This window comes from Grammomys surdaster, unplaced genomic scaffold (genome assembly GCF_004785775.1).
Source record: "Grammomys surdaster isolate TR1022 unplaced genomic scaffold, NIH_TR_1.0 124565, whole genome shotgun sequence".
Taxonomy (NCBI): domain Eukaryota; kingdom Metazoa; phylum Chordata; class Mammalia; order Rodentia; family Muridae; genus Grammomys; species Grammomys surdaster.
Window position 1 is genome coordinate 39,122 of NW_021619544.1, and position 16,890 is coordinate 56,011.

Genomic DNA, 16,890 nt, shown 5'->3' on the forward strand with positions numbered 1-16,890 from the left:
GTTGTTTGTGGTCTCTGCTGAGCTGTTTTAATTTTTACCCTTACATTTCCTATATGTAGCAAATGCTGGGTCCTGTTTACGTATCTATCCCATAGTCTATGTCTTTTTTGGGGCAATTGAGACCACTGATATTAAGAAATATTAGCGATAAGTAAATCTTGCTTCCTGTTATTTTTTCTATTAGATGTGAAATTATGTTTTTGTGGCTATCTTCTTTTGGGTTTGTTGAAAGAAGATTACTTTCTTGCCTTTTCTAAGGTGTAGTTTCCCTTCTATTTTAAATATAGAATTCATTTGGTAAAATGTTCAGACACATTTTCACAAAACTCACTGATGTACACACAAATATATTGTCTCCTATTAAATGTCATACTTGTGCAATATATATATATATTCATAAATTCATTACGGAGTTTTAAAGTGTACAAGTCTTTCCACTGATAGAATATTCTCTAACAAATATATGTGAGTTTCTGAGGGCCACTTAAAAGATCATACTGAAAAATCTAAGCATAATGAAATGTAAAAATTTTTACCTGTTGACAGTCATTGAATATTCCTTTGGATTCTTCAATTTGCTGAGATTCTACTTTTTGAAGAACGAGTTCATGATAGGTGTGGGCCACAGCATACACAGCATTATACAAATTGTAACCTTCTTCACTCAGGGCCATGTCAAATTTGTGCAGTGCTAACCATTCCGCTGTGTTGTTGAATATAAAATGATCCATCTTGCTATTGCTGTTCTTAGAGACTGAACAATTAAAATAATTCCACTTCTGCATAGTCTGAGAAATGTCTATTGGATATTTGGAAGTGTTTGTTATTTGTAGAAAATTTCTAAATTTAGCAATATCACTGTTGTGGTGTGCAAAAGTGACAGTCCCATGGAAAAAATCAAGGCTGAAATCTTTTTTATTTGTGATGACATCCCATTGTGAGGTTGTGATCCAGATTTTCTGAGCACCTAAATATACCCATCTTCTTAAGCTGATTTCTAGGGTAGAGTTCATTTCACCATAAATGATAACAACCTTGGCTGATGATGCCATAATTTGTTTATCTTATATCTTAGTCCTTGTCATGTATATCTGCATGGTTTCTGGGATCATATTCACAAATGCTAAACAGATCCCATGCCTTTGCATTTCTTCTCTCAAGTCTGAGAGAAACTGAATGCCCTGGGCAACATCTGAGGTGACCAGTCCTACCCAAGTCCATCTAAAATGAAGCATCAAGGATGCCATAGCATGAGACAAACGTGTGTCCTTGGTTGCTACCTGATAGACATAGGGAAATCGGTCATGGTCACTCAAGTTAGGATTAAATGGTCCAAAGAAAACCTAGAGGACATAGAAAGATGATGAAACATCCTGTAAGGAATATGAATGTTAGAAAGTTTGGAGTTATATACAAGTAACATTACTCACATTTCAGAACTACTATTGAGGATAGTACAATTACACTATAAATATCATATATTATTCCTATTAGATTCAAGACTATTCCTGAATAGTCACCATGTTTTAGAAAACGTATTTAACTGTTTCCTCAAAGCATTAAAGATCTAATTTTTAAATCCTTTATAATAAATGGATAGTATATAAAAAAGAGTACACACACAAACATATGGCAAACAAGTTTTCTCCCTTGGCACCTATGAATAGAATAAAATGTTGTTAATTCATCCAATATCACACATTCTCACCTTCAGGCACCTAGAATCAATTGCCAGTTTTAAGGATGTTGTCCATAGTGGTCCTATAAGTTCTACATCACAGCTTCCCTGTATTCCACAGTAATAATTAATAAAATGCCAAGAATTATTTTGTACTGAGTATATTTTTTCCAGAAATCCAAATGTATCTTCACACATGTCAGTAATGAGTGAGAATATCAAAGACATCTTTGGTAAAAGATAGGGATTCCTGTTGATCTCATCAGTAGCAAAAAACATTACCCAAAAAAACTCGTATCTTCTTTCTGGTATTCTACAAGAAGACATAGGGATGATTGAGGAGGATGGTTGAAACATGAAATTTTCTCTCCAATTGCAGTAAACTTCACACTAGGAGACAGGTAAATGCTAACTTTTTGAAATAAGCTTAAGAAATTAGTGATATTTAGAGATGAATAAACCTTAAGAATTCCCCCTAAATCTTTCACTCTTATATGATAATTTTTATATTTGTGAGAATGTGTAAAGAGCTGTCTTATCTCTGAATGTCATACATGAACTAGATTACAGTTCTATACACTAAGATTACTACACAATAGTCTTCAAGTTCTAATTCCACAGAATCAGGCATCTTTAAAACCTTGGGATTTCCAAGTCAACTTCAACCTTACAGATTCTTGTTTCAATGTCTAAGAATTACACATGATCTTCTGGGCTCTTCTAAAGGTCTTGAGTCACTTTTCCAGCCATGCCTTCTGTAGCACTCTAGTCTCTGGTAGACTCCACTCCATTGCTGCTGCTGTTCTTAGTAGATATTCCATGATACTTCCACCTTCAATACTAGGGGAATTCTGATGCAACTAGGGTTCACAAATAGCCTCTCATAGGCTCTCTTCATGGTGACAAAGCTCACCTTCTTTACATGAATCCTTTATACCATAGCCATCAACTACAACTGAGACTGCACCTTTAACAGTGGCCTTTCCTGGAACCTCACAACACCAAGCCTAACCTGCTTTCCATGAACATTTCATACCTTCAAAATCAGTACCACCTAGGTCATTCTTATATGTTATCAACCCAGCTGCAACACAAGTGATAACCTTGGCTATCTCTGGAACACAGCTTCTTTCACAAATCTGAGAAAGCACTTACCAGAAGATTTCACCTCATTGATTCTGGTCTCTTCTTTAGCAATTCTAATGTCTTAGCTCCAGCTAACCAGCATCAATTGTCTCTGTAGTCCCTTCTATTCTTGACTCTAATGCCAGAACAACATGGCAGAAGCCACCTATTTCTGCTGCTTGCTGTTACTAGAACATATTGCCCCTTATTCTATTACCAGATTTCTGTTTTCCAACTACCTCACTTCTGGAGCTTGCCCAGTAGATTGACCTTGAACACAAAGATCTTCATGCCTCTGTCTCCTGAATACTGGTGTTAAAGACATGTACCATGCCTGGGCTTCTGCTTTTCTTCACCTAGAACTTATTCTGTCCAAGACTGACCTTGAACTCAGAGATCTAGCCTTTTTTTCCATGGATTAAACCTGTGCATCACCATGCCTGTGCCTAAGTTTTCATGGCCACTATTTCTGAACATCCAGATCAAAAGTCTCTGTCTTCCAGCCTGAGTATCTAGATCACATGTGGGCCCTCTATTTTTCAATTGTAGGTCATTCCAGACTAAAAGTCCAAACTATTCCTTGTTCAACTGCAAACACAAACAGGATTATGTGAATGGAATCTTGCCCTGAGATCACCATTCCCTTAATATCTGTATTTCCTTGAACATAAGTTTCAGCTCCATTTCACTTCCTGGGTTTCATTTATTATCATTTGAACCATATATTGTACTTTCACTCTTTCTAAGCTTGCTATGCTTGAACAGAATGCTCTTCATGAGACTAAACCAGAAAAAAAAAGACCTTGCTAGGATCTTTAGAGACTTCCTTTGTCAATGCAATTAATAAAAATCTCCTTACATTAGCCACAGGTAGACTCTTCAGACAAGGGTATAATACAGTCACATTCTTCACCAGTATACCACAAAAATAGTCTCTAGGCCACAGGCTGAAATTCTTCTCTGCTGAAATATCTTAGGCCAGGTTTGTACAGTTCAAATCACTCTAACAACAAAGTCTTCTATATTCTTATTAGAATAGCCCATTAAGCTCCACTTAAAGCATTCCACTGCATTCCAAATCAACATTCTTCTAAACAAAAGCATAGCCAGGCCTAACACAGCATTACTCCAGTCCCTGGTACTAATTTCTGTCTTCATTAGAGTTTTACTGCTAAAAACAGGCACCATGACCCAGGCAACAACTATAAAGACATTGTTTATTTGGGGATAGTTTACAAGTTCAGAGTTTCAGACAAGTATCATCAAGTTGAGTACATGGCAGCATCCAGGTATGTGTGGTGCAGAAACTGAGAGTCCTCTATCTTCACCTGAAGGCCACTAGGATAAAACTGGCTGTCTGGTGGTTAGGGGAAGGGTCTCATTTTCCCAGCCCCACAATGACACACTTCCTCAAACTGGCCACACCTACTCCAACAAGGCCATAACTGCTAATAGTGCCATTCTCTGGGTCAAGCATATTTAAACCAACACTATTCAACACATGAAAGTTTCTATTCAGTTGCAGTAAACATTGTACTATATGAAATGCTAAATTACTGTGTAAATGCTAGCAATCCTGAAATAAGCTTGGGAAATTAGAGATCTTTAGAGTTGTATACAATTTCAGATCATAAATGTATGTCACTCTGATATGATAATTTTTATATTTCTGAAAATCCATAAAGAACTTGTTTTACCTCTGAACGCCATGCATGAAATAGATTACAGTCCTAGAGAGTAAGGCTGATAAACAATACTCTTGATGCTCTAATACCACAGAAAAAATTTTGAAAACGCCTTGAACAGTATATGAAATCAATAAACTCTTAAAGGTTTTTATTATGTGAAATTTCTTTTATGTATTAAATATCTCACTACTGAGTGTTTTAAGAATCAAATAATACAACGATATTTCATTTAACTTTTTGATTCACAACCTTTAGTACCGTAAAATTTTTAACAACACATACTGAATAATATCCACAATACAGGATCCTAGTTCTAATACCTTAGTTCAAAATTATGTTTCAAAACATACAGAATAATCTTTGGAAACTAAATATAGTAAAAGAACATAAAATAATAAAGAAAAAAATCATTAATAAATACATTAAAAAGCCGATATACAATACCACTTGACACAGAGTGAGAGTATTCAAAATGTGCTATATGTCTATATAAATTGTCTAATAATAATTTTACTTGAAAAAGATTCTGTGTTTCTATGAGAGAATTTATGTAATTAGTAAGAAAAATTTTAAAACCTGATAGTAGGAAAAACTTGTTTAAGTCAAACAGTAAAAAAATGTTAATTTCATTATTATTGATGTTGAGCCTTAGTACAAAGAATACACATGGGCTGGTTGATGGCTCCTGGCACATATGTAACAGAGGACTGTCTTTTATGTCCACAGTAGGAGAACACAAAACAAATCCTGTAGAGACTTGATGTCCCTGGGAAGAAGGATGCTGGGGGGTAGGTAGGGTGTAGGAAGTATGGAGGTTTCTGGAGAAATGGGGATGGGGTGGTGATAAAGTGGTAGGGGTTTGGGAAACCACCCTCTCAGAGGCCAAAAAGAGGGCAGATATGGTGAAGAACTATGGGATGGGGAACCAAGAGGGAGGCAGTATTTGGAATAAAAATAAATAAAATAATTAAATTTCTTAAGATGCTAATTTTATACACAATGAGAAAAAATTTCAATAATGTTATTTTCATGATTTTGTAGAAAATGTTTTTAATAGTTCCAAATGTTAATTTTTATCAAACATGTTAATTATTTTAAGATACATTTCATTTAAATTTATGTATCCATATCAAAATATATAAAATAATACAATATACCACATAACCAGATTACTATACTCTAGGCTCATTTCAACATAAATTTGATGTTATCTTTTAATGTAACTGTTAATATAACAATTTACTTTAAAAGGTTTCAGATTTCTCTTAATGTCTCAGTCTTCCTAATTCTTTGCCATCCTTTAAGTGATGTCTGAGCACTGAGGTTTTTTATCCATGTAAAGTGTGTTTCATCTGTTTCATAGTCTCCCAGTACACCTGTTACAACTAGGTATGTGAATTTGAACCCAACATATTGAAAGCACACTAACTGGTGACACACTGAAAATATTAAAATGGTGATTGATGTGTTATATAATTTTCACTTATTCCTAATGTTACAATGGGAAGAACAGGACAGAATTCCACAGTTTGTATATGCAACTACATATTTTTAATTACTGACATTGAAGCAGGAAAAAAATTACTTACCTAAAATTGATGAGATTACTATAAAAATTTTCTTCTATAGGTTCCTCATAGGTAATAAGAACAAAACCACAGTCACTTCGCAAATCTCCACCATTATCTTCATTATCCTGTATCCTCCAAAAACAACTGGGATCAGTCAAACTGTACAAGATAAGAGAAAACTTCAGGAGCAAGAAGGAAATAGTGAAAGCACACAGCTTCTTCATGTCTGCTAGGATCTAAGATGGAGCACTTATGAAATCTGTTTCTTATGCAGACAAACATCACACACACACATTTACACCTATGTGTCTTTTTTAAGGCTATTGCTATCTGAAAATCCACTTAATTATATTCTACAGTTCCCTTCCACTCATCCTGTGTCATAGTCCCTGGATACATCTAGAAAATTGTGGCCTCAAACTCTGCAGCTGAGGTCTGGAGGCTTTTGATCAAAACATTTCTGAAAACATGTTGTGAAGATCTTGTTCTCCACCCTCAGGTGTCATGATTTCATTCATATCCATGGCATACACTCCAGAGACAATCTTCTCCTGAGCAGCTTAGGGCATAACGTGTGTCAGCAGCCACATGTAAGACACAATTGGCAATCATGATAATGGATTTCATCAGAACTTCCATAGTGAGAGTTGAGAAAGTCACAACTGTCCCTTGTCATTCAGACTTTGAGTTGAATCATGGGACACTATATCTTCCATTGTCTAGTCTAGGGAAGGGCAATCTCATACGCAACATTGAGCCAAGAATTAATCATTCTCTCTGTTGTACATATATTATTGTATGATAAAATCTCTTCAAACTTCCTGTGATTCCTGTCATCTGGAGAATCTAGTAATGCCTGGAATTACACAGATTCAAGAACTATCCTGTCCAGTATCAGGACCTGTGCAGACATTCACTGAATTATAATGAAATCTCTTGCCTAATCTTCAGTTCATGGCAGGCAGTGCCTTTTGATAAAACATTTCTGTGGCTGATGTTTGTTCATACCTCATTAAGATGATTGAGAACAGTTTCATACATTTTACTCAAAGGAATGAGAGAATTTTATTGTCATTTATGAGAGAATTTTACTCCTAATGTTAGTATATACTTTATATTTTTCAATCACCCCTAGTTGGTATTTGTTTTGATACAATACTGTATTGGATTACATTACAGCAACCCAGGTGTACATCTGACATGCTAATTTATGTAACTTTGTTAGATTACAATGTGTGACACAGATAGAGCATTCAATTTGATTTGTAATATTTTGAACAACCTTATACTTCTGCCATGATGGCCACACTGAATTCTATTCCCACTAAAAATTAATTGGGGTCTTTAAATCAATCTATTCAGCACCAGTGGATGCATTTTTGGAATGGTTGATATTTCATGGGCTTATAATAGTGTCTTATTATAGAGTTTATTGCACTAATTTAGTTACTATGAACAGGACTTTTTTGCATCCTTTGGTTGAATTATGTTTTTGTCAGTTTAGATATTCTTTCAGTAATCTTGCAGACCTACTTATTGGGCAAATTGAATATACCAATGCTTGTGATTTTCTATCTTTTTTGCATACTGGATGGTATGGCTATGTCAAATGGATTAGGAACATGCATTCTCTCTATTATGGAGGCAGACTTTGCACTCTATTGTGACTTCTATTGAAATGCCATCCTGAGCTGTGGCAAGTCTTTTGGATGTCAGTTGGTGTGCATGAGCATTGGGCTAGGATTCATAAAGTACTCATTATATCAAGCCAACTAATCAGACATTCAGGTCCTTCAATATTGTTGAATTTTCTTTTGCCAAAATTGAGAAATTAGCCTCTATGTAGTTCTTCACAGAGACATACTCCATGTTGCTTGGGACACAAAAAGTGTTTCGTTAACTTTCTCTTTTTGCCTAAAACTCATATTACTTACTTGACATGGTAGAAATAATACATACCACACTCCACAGTGTCCTTCCTGATTATCAAGAAAAGCTTTGATTTCTTTTTCCTTTTAGGCTATTCTGTTGGCTGTCAATCTTAACATATTCATTACAATACTACATGAGTATTTAAAATAAAATTTAGCTGTCCTGTTTAACAGATATTATTCCATAGTTTTCTTCAGGTTTGTTGTCTTTTTATTTCTTGGTGATATCAGATATCTGATACCAAGTTGTGCTATGTGGAGCTTGTGATAATCTCTATCCCCTTTTCATTTCATAGAATAATATTAAAAGTATTGATGATGTATTTTCATTAAATGTTTATATCATTTGTTAATAAAATAGTCTTGTACTGATTGTTTCCCATTAGTTGGATGCAGTTTATTGTTTCTTAAATCAGTTGAAACTTGATGTGATTCAGCACAGATGCAAGGTTTATTCAAAGCACTGAAGCAGTTATGAGTATCTACAGTTATCACTCTATTCCTCTTCCATGACCGAGATAATAAATATCAAATATCTCATTGATTAACCACATATATTTGGAAGGCAATGTGATGGCCATCATAGATCCATGTACCAAAATCATAACTTCAGATTCTTCATTACAATTTATGAATGTCTCAGTCAGTTATAATTACCCTGTTTTAAGTAGAAAATGAACATTCCATTTAATCTATGAAACAAAATCTGGCTGAATATTATTTAATTATAAATAGGATTTTTTACACAATGTGTCATGATTGGCATGACATGCTCCTCAGTAAGAATCAAATTATTACATAGCCATACAGGTGCTGGAGTCAATTCTTGTAAGTTGTCCTTTAAAGCTTTCAAACCATTAAACCTAGCTTGTAATGAAAAGTCCTATATTTACTTCCAAGCTTCATTGCCTCACATACTAAACCATAATAATAAGAATACTCAAAGAAGGAATCGCAATATTCTATATAAATTTTACACTTGAAGGACCTACAGTGTCTGAACCAGTGGAGGAAGCATGTGCCTCCCACCATGCACAGCCTTCCTGTCTTACAAGAGATATACCATAAGTAGAAACACAAGTGAGGCCACCTCCCCAATATGCACACAAGCTCAGACCCACACACATACAGAACCCAGCACACATGGAATCTATCTGCATGAGCCCCATTGAACTTCCAATCTACACCTCCACCTGAGCCCATGGATGATACACAAATCTACCATGAACCCCAAAGCCAGCCTGTCTCCCAGGAGGACTGTCCTAATCAGAGACACAGGGACACAGGGACACAGGAACACAGGGACACAGGAGGCTTGCATCAATCATGGAAAGAGGAGGCTTTCCCCAACCAGAGATAACACTGCCTGCTTCCCAGAAGGCCTGATCAAAGCAAGGTCATAAAGCTCTACCTGCCTACAAGGAGGCCTGCTCTAGTTTGAGAAACCCAGGCCAGTTAACACCAAAGATAAATAAATGGCAAAAGGCAAATTCAAGAACAGTAGCAACAAAAGGCAATATAAATTGGCACTATCAAAAACCAGTTCTCCTAATACAGCAAGCCCTGGACGTTCTAACTTATCCATTGAGCAAGATTCTTACCTAAAATCCCATCTCATGAAGAGAATAAAAGCATTTAAGGGTAATATAAATAACACTCAAAGAAATACAGGAAAACACAGGCAAACATGTAGAAGCCCTTAAAGAGAAAACAAATAAATCCCTTAAAGAAATAAAGGAAAATACAATCAAACTGGCAAAGGAATTGGATAAAACTCTTCAAGACCTAAAATTAAAAGTAGAAGGAATAAAGAAATTACAAAAGAGGCAACCCTGGAGATAGAAAAGATAGGAAAGAAATCAAGAGCTACAGATACAAGCATCTTCAAAAAAAACCAAGAGATGGAAGAGAGAATCTTAGGCATAGAAGATACTATACAAGATATCAACACATCAGTCAAAGAAAATACAAGTGTAAAAATTCCTAACCCAAAACATCCAGGAAGTTTGGGACACAATGAAAAAAAAACCTAAAAATATTAAGGATAGAAGAGGGTGAAGAGTCCCAGTGCAGAGGGCCAGAAAACATCTTCAGCAAAATCATAGAAGAAAACTTCCCTAACCTAAAGAAAGAGATGCAATAAATAAACAAGAAACCTACAGAACACTGAATCAATTTGACCAGAAAAGATGATCTTTCTACCATATAATAATAAAAACACTGATTGAACAGAACAAAGAAAGAACATTAAAAGATGTAAGTCAAAAGGGATATGTAACATATAAAGGTAGACCTATAATATTTACAACAGACTTCTCAGCAGAGTCTCTAAAAGCCTAAGAGCTTAGATAGATGTCATACAGACCCTAAGAGACCACAGATGCCTGCCCAGGCTACTATACCCAGGGTTTGGGTTAACCCTAACCCAAATCTCTCCATCAACTCAGATGGACAAACAAAACTATTCCATGACAAAACCAAATTTAAACAGTATTGTTCTACTAACCCAGCCCTACTTAGGATACTAGGAGGAAAACTGTAACATAAGGAAGGTAACTACACCTAAGAAAACACAAGAAATTAATCATATCATGACAAACCCAAAAGAAGACACACATACACACACACACACACACACACACTGATCTCCAACAACAAAAATAACAGGAAAATACAATCATTGGTATTTAATCTGCCTCATATTAGTGGACTCACTTCCCCAATGAAAAGACACAGATAACAGAATAGATACACAAACAAGGTTTGTCATTTTGAGGCACAGAAGATATACACCACAGTGACAAAGACAGAGAAAACAAATAAATCCCTTAAAGAAATAAAGGAAAATACAATCAAACTGGCAAAGGAATTAGACAAAACTCTTCAAGACCTAAAATTAAAAGTAGAAAAACTAAAGAAATTACAAAAGAGGCAACCCTGGAGATAGAAAAGCTAGGAAAGAAATCAATCTTTACCTCAGAGAAAAGGGTTAGAGAAAAGTTCTCCATGAAAGAATACCAAGAAAAATCTGGCATGTGCATTCTAATATCCAATAAAATAGACATTCAACCAAAAGTAATGAACAGAGATAAGGAAGGACTCTTCATATTCATTAAAGGAAAAATCCATCTAGATTAAGCCTCAATTTTAAACATCTATGCCCCAAATGCAATGGCATCCATGTTTATAAAAGAAACTTTACTAAAGCTTAAAACACACATAAAAGCTTACACAATAATAGTGAAAAACCTCAGCACCCCACTCTCACCAATGGACAAATTATTGAAACAGAAACTAAAGAAAGACACAGTGAAATTAACAGAAGTTTTGAACCAAATGGATTTAACAGATATCTACAGAACATTTCATCCCCCAAACATAAGAATATATCTTCTTCTAAGCACCTTATGGAATATTATGTAAAATTGACCACATAATCAGAAACAAAACCTACCTCAACATGGACAAGAAGACTGAAATAATCATTTCCATTCTATCAGATCTTCACAATCTTATAGGACACAATGAGAGCAGTGTTATGAGGAAAATTAAAAGCACTAAGTGCCTGTATAAAGAAATTGGAAAGCTCCAACACTAGCAACTTAAGAGCACGCCTGAAAGCTGTAAAACGAAAGGAAGTAAACACACCCAAGAGAAGTAGATGGCAGGAAACAGTCAATTTTCAGGGCTGAAATCAATCAACTGTAAACAAAGGGAACTATACAAAGAATCAACAGAACCAAAAGCTGATTCTTTGAGAAAATCAACAAGATAAATAAACCCCTAGAAAAATTAACTAAAAGACACAAAACAATATCTAAATTAATAAAACCAGAAATGAAAAGGGAGAAGTAAGAACAGAAACTGAGGAAATTCAAAATAACATCAGATCTTACTATAAAAGCATATACTCAGCCAGGCAGTGGTGGCTCCTAGCACTTGGGAGGCAGAGGCAGGTGGATTTCTGTGTTTAAGGCCAGCCTTGTCTACAGAGTGAGTTCCAGGACAGCTAGGGCTACACAGAGAAACCCTGGCTCGAAAAAACAAAACAAAACAAAAAAGCATATACTCAACAAAACAGAAAAAGCTAGACAAAACAGATGATTTTTCTGGACAGACACCAGATACCAAACTTAAATCAAGATCAGGTAAACTATCTAAATAGTCATATTACTCCCAATGGAAATAGAAGCTGTCAACAAAAACCTCCCAACCAATAAAAGCCTGAAGCTAGATTGATTTAGTGCAGAATTCTACCACATTTTAAAAGAAGACCTTATACTTATACTCCTCAAACTATTTCACAAAACAGAAACAGAGAGAGAACACTACCTAATTTATTCTATGAAGCCACAGTTACTCTGATACAAAAAGCACACAGGACCCAACAAAGAAAGAGAACATCAGGCCAATTTTGCTTATGAATATTGATGCAAAAATATTAAAAATTTTTTCACAAAATGAATCCAAGAACACATCAAAACCATCATTCAGCATGATCAAGTAGGTGTCACCTCAGGGATGCAAGGGTGGTTCAATATACAAACATCCATCAACACAATCCTGTACAAGTCATCAATGGTTCAGGCTCTAAGATCAACAATTGACATATGGAACCTCATGAAACCAAAAACCTTCTCTAAGGCAAAGGTCACTATCAATAGGACAAATTGGCAAACTACAACCTGAAAAAAAAATCTTTATTAACACTACATCTGATAGAGGCCTAATATCAAAAATATACAAAGAACTTAAGAGTTAGATATCTGAAAACCAAATAACCCAATGAAAAAATGGGGTATGGAGCTAAACTGAGTTCTCAACTGAGAAATCTCAAATGACAATGAAGCCCTGAAATAAATGTTCAACATCTTTAGTCATGAGGGAAATGCAAATCAAGACAACCCTGAGATTCCATTCTACTTTACATCAATGAGAATGACTAAGATGAAAAACTCAGGTGACAGCACATGCTGGTGAGGATGTGGAGATAGAGGAACACTCCTAGGTTACTGCTGGGGTTGCAAACTGGTCCAACCACTCTGAAAATCAATTTCAAGTTTCCTCAGAAAATTGGAAATAGTTCTACCTGAAGACCCAGAAATACCACTCCTGGGCCTATACCCAAAAGACATACCGCCATATCACAAGAACATATGCACTATTATGTTCATAGCAGCCTTATTTATAATAGCCAGAGCTGGAAACAACCCAGATGTCCCTGAATCAAAAAATCAATAGAGAAAATGTGGTTCATTTGCACAATGAAATACTACTCAGCTATTAAAAATGAGGGCATTGAAAAATTTGCAGTCAAATGGATGGAACTAGAAAATATCATCCTGAATGAGATAATCCATAACTAAAAGGAGATACATAGTATGTACTCACTGATAAGTGGATATTAGCCAAATCTTTAGAATACAACTCACAGACCTTATGAACAAAAAGGAAGGCCCAAGTCTGGATGCTTCAATACTACTTAGAAGGAGAAACAAAATAATCACTGGATACAGAGAGAAACAGGGACCTGGGTGGGAGAGGGGATGGAAAGGGAAAGATGGGAGGCAGGATCAGGTATAGGAAAAGGCAAGAGAGAAGCCCAGAGGGCCAGGAGAATGAATAGAAATATGCATCAGTGTGGGGTGGGGAAAGGAGAACCACTAGAAAGTCCCAGAAAGTAGGGATTTGAGAGGCTTCCAGGACCAATGTGTCAATTAATTGGACATCTCAGAGCTCCCAGGTACTGAACCACCAACAAAGGAATGTACATGGGCTGGTCCATGGCCCCCACTACATATGTAGCAGAGGACTGACATGTCTGGCCTCAATGGAAGAAGATGCATTTGGTCCTGTGGAGACCTGATGCCCCAGAGAAGGGAGATGGTAGAGGTGTGAGATGGGATTGGGTGGGAGGGTAGGGGAGCACCCTCTTAGAGGAAGATGAAAGGACTGGAGAGGGGGTCCTGGGTTAGTGGAGGGGAGAACCAGGAAAGGAAACAATGTTTGAAATGTAAATAAATAAAATAATAGATAACAAAATTAAAAATTAAGAAAAAGAAAGCAGAGAGAGAGAGAAAAAACAAAATTTAATGTTGGGTAGGTAGGGAGGTGGGGAGGAACAGGAAGGAATTCAGAGAGAGGGAAAACTTCAAAGTATATTCTATGAAAAACTTTCAATATAATATCTTATCTGGAAAATAAATTATTTGCTTAATTATTAAATTGTAGAAATATGCTTTCATTAAATTATTTTAAGAAATTAATATAAACCTTTTCTGGACAAATGCAGACATATTGTTACTCAACTTCTAGGCTCTGGACCACATGAAATATGGATATTTTTAATAGTTGTGAAGTTGGATATTTTCTCTATCGGAATAATTGATAAGAGATAGCATATTTTGTTGTAAATAATGTCATAAAATGGGGTTTTATATTTAATTTTTATAAACTTACACAGTAAAATTATTAAATTTGGTTCTTTTCCTAGAAAAGACATGTTAGATTCAGAATTTCTGTTCATGGGGTTATTAACCCTATTCTTATATTTGCAACAAACAGTTTTGTTTTATGATATAAGAACATGTTGGATCTGCACCCAAGCACTGAGCAGATCCCAGGTGGCAGCTCTGCATCCAATCTCACAAAACCCAGAGGAAGCAGAGTGCCTAGGAGCTCTAACCAGGGAAGTATCTATGGTAAGGAGACAGCAACACCCACCCCAAACAGGGAGTAACTGGGACCCACTGGGACCCAGGAATTCACTCCTGGCCTGGAGCTCTGGTTCCTTCTGGTCTTCACCTGAACACTTAGCAGATCTTGGGCCTCAGCTCTAACCCTAGCAACAACACCCACCCCAAACAGTTCTGACACAACAAAGATAATAGGAAAGACAGGCTCCAGTAAAAGACAGCATATACAGCACTAAGGAGATCCAATGGCAAAAGGCAAGCTCAAGAACATAAGCATCAGCAACCCAGGGTACTTGGCATCATCAGAACCTAGTTATCCCATCTTAGGAAGTCCCAAATACCCCAATCACACCAGAAAAGCAAGATTCAGATTTAAAATCACTTCTCATGATGATGATAGATGATTTTAAGAAGGCCATAAATAACACCAAGAAATAGAGAACACAGGTAAACAGGAAGAAGCCCTTAAAGAGGAAACACAAAAATCCCTTAAAGAATTATAAGAAAACAACGGAACAGGTGAAAAAATTAAATAAAACCATCCAGGTACTTAAATATGGAAGTAGAAACAATAAAGAAATCACAAAGGGAGATTACCCTGGAGATAGGAAACCTAGAAAAGAGATCAGAATTCATAGGTGCAATCATCACTAACAGAATACAAGAGATCAAAAAGAAAATCTCAAGTGCAGAAGATGCCATAGAAAACATTGATGTGACAGTCAAAGAAAGTACAAAATGCAAAAAGCTCCTAACCCAAAACATTGAGGAAATCCAGGGCACAATGAGAAGACCAAACTTCAGGATAATATGTATAAAAGAGAGTGAAGATTCCCAACTTAAAGGGCCAATAAATATCTTCAACAAAATCATAGATGAAAACTTCCCTAACCTAAGGAAGAGATGCCCATAAACATACAAGAAGCCTACAGAACTCCAAATAGACTAGACCAGAAAAGAAATGTGCCCCATCATGTATATTTGATTTATGTATATACATGTACATGTATATTTGATTAATATACATAATAATCAAAACACCAAATGCACAAAACAAAGAAAGAATATTAAATGCAGTAAGGGAAAAAGGCCAAGTAACATATAAAGGCAGACCTATCAGAATTATACCAGAATTCTCACCAGAGAATAGAAAAGCCAGAAGATCCTGGATTGACATCATACAGACCCTAAGAGAACACAAATGCTAGCCCAGGCTACTATATCCAACAAAACTCTCAATTACCATAGATGGATAAAACACGATACTCCACAACAAAATCAAATTTACACAATATCTTTCCACAAACCCAGCACTACAAAGGATAATAGCCAGAAAGCTCCAATACAAGGAGGGAAATTATACCCTAGAAAGAGCAAGAAAGCAATCCTCTTTCAACAAATCCAAAAAAGGATAGCCACACAAACAATGCCACCACTAGTAACAAAAATAACAGGAAGCAACAATTCCCTCTCCTTAATATCTCTTAACATCAATAGACTCAATTCCCCAATAAAAATAGACTAATGGACTGGATATGTAAACAGGACCCAGCATTTTGCTGCATAAAGGAAACCCACCTCAGTGACAAAGACAGACACTACCTTAAAGTAAAAGGCTGGAAAACAATTTTTCAAGCAAATGGTCCTAAGAAACAAGCTGGAGTAGCCATTCTAATATCAAATAAAATTGACTTTCAACTTAAAGCTATCAAAAAGGATAATGAAGGACATTTCATACTAGTCAAAGGAAAAGTCAACCAACAAGAACTCTTAATTCTGAACATCTATGCACCAAATGCAAGAGCACCCACTTTCATAAAAGAAATCTTACTAAAGCTCAAAACACACATTGCACCTCACACTATAATAGTGGGAGACTTCAACACCTCATTCTGAGCAATGGACAAATCATGGAAACAAAAACTAAACAGAGATACAGTAAAACTAACATAAGTTATGAACCAAATGGATTTAACAGATATCTGTAGAACATTTCACCCTAAAACGGAAGAATATACCTTTTTCTCAGCACCTCATGGAACCTTCTCCAAAATAGGACATACAATTGATCACAAAACAGGCCTCAACAAATACAAAAAAATTGAAATAATCCCATGCATCCTATCAGATCACATGGACTATGGCTGGTCTTCAATAACGACAAAAACAATGGAAAGCCCACTTACATGTGTAAACTGAACA

At 35.8% G+C, this 16,890-nt stretch overlaps 1 pseudogene; it reads right to left on the bottom strand.

Moving 5' to 3' along the window:
- LOC114636598 overlaps positions 1 to 6,286 on the bottom strand; it is a 16,324-nt pseudogene extending 10,038 nt beyond the window's left edge.
- Between the last annotated feature and the right edge of the window lie 10,604 nt (positions 6,287 to 16,890).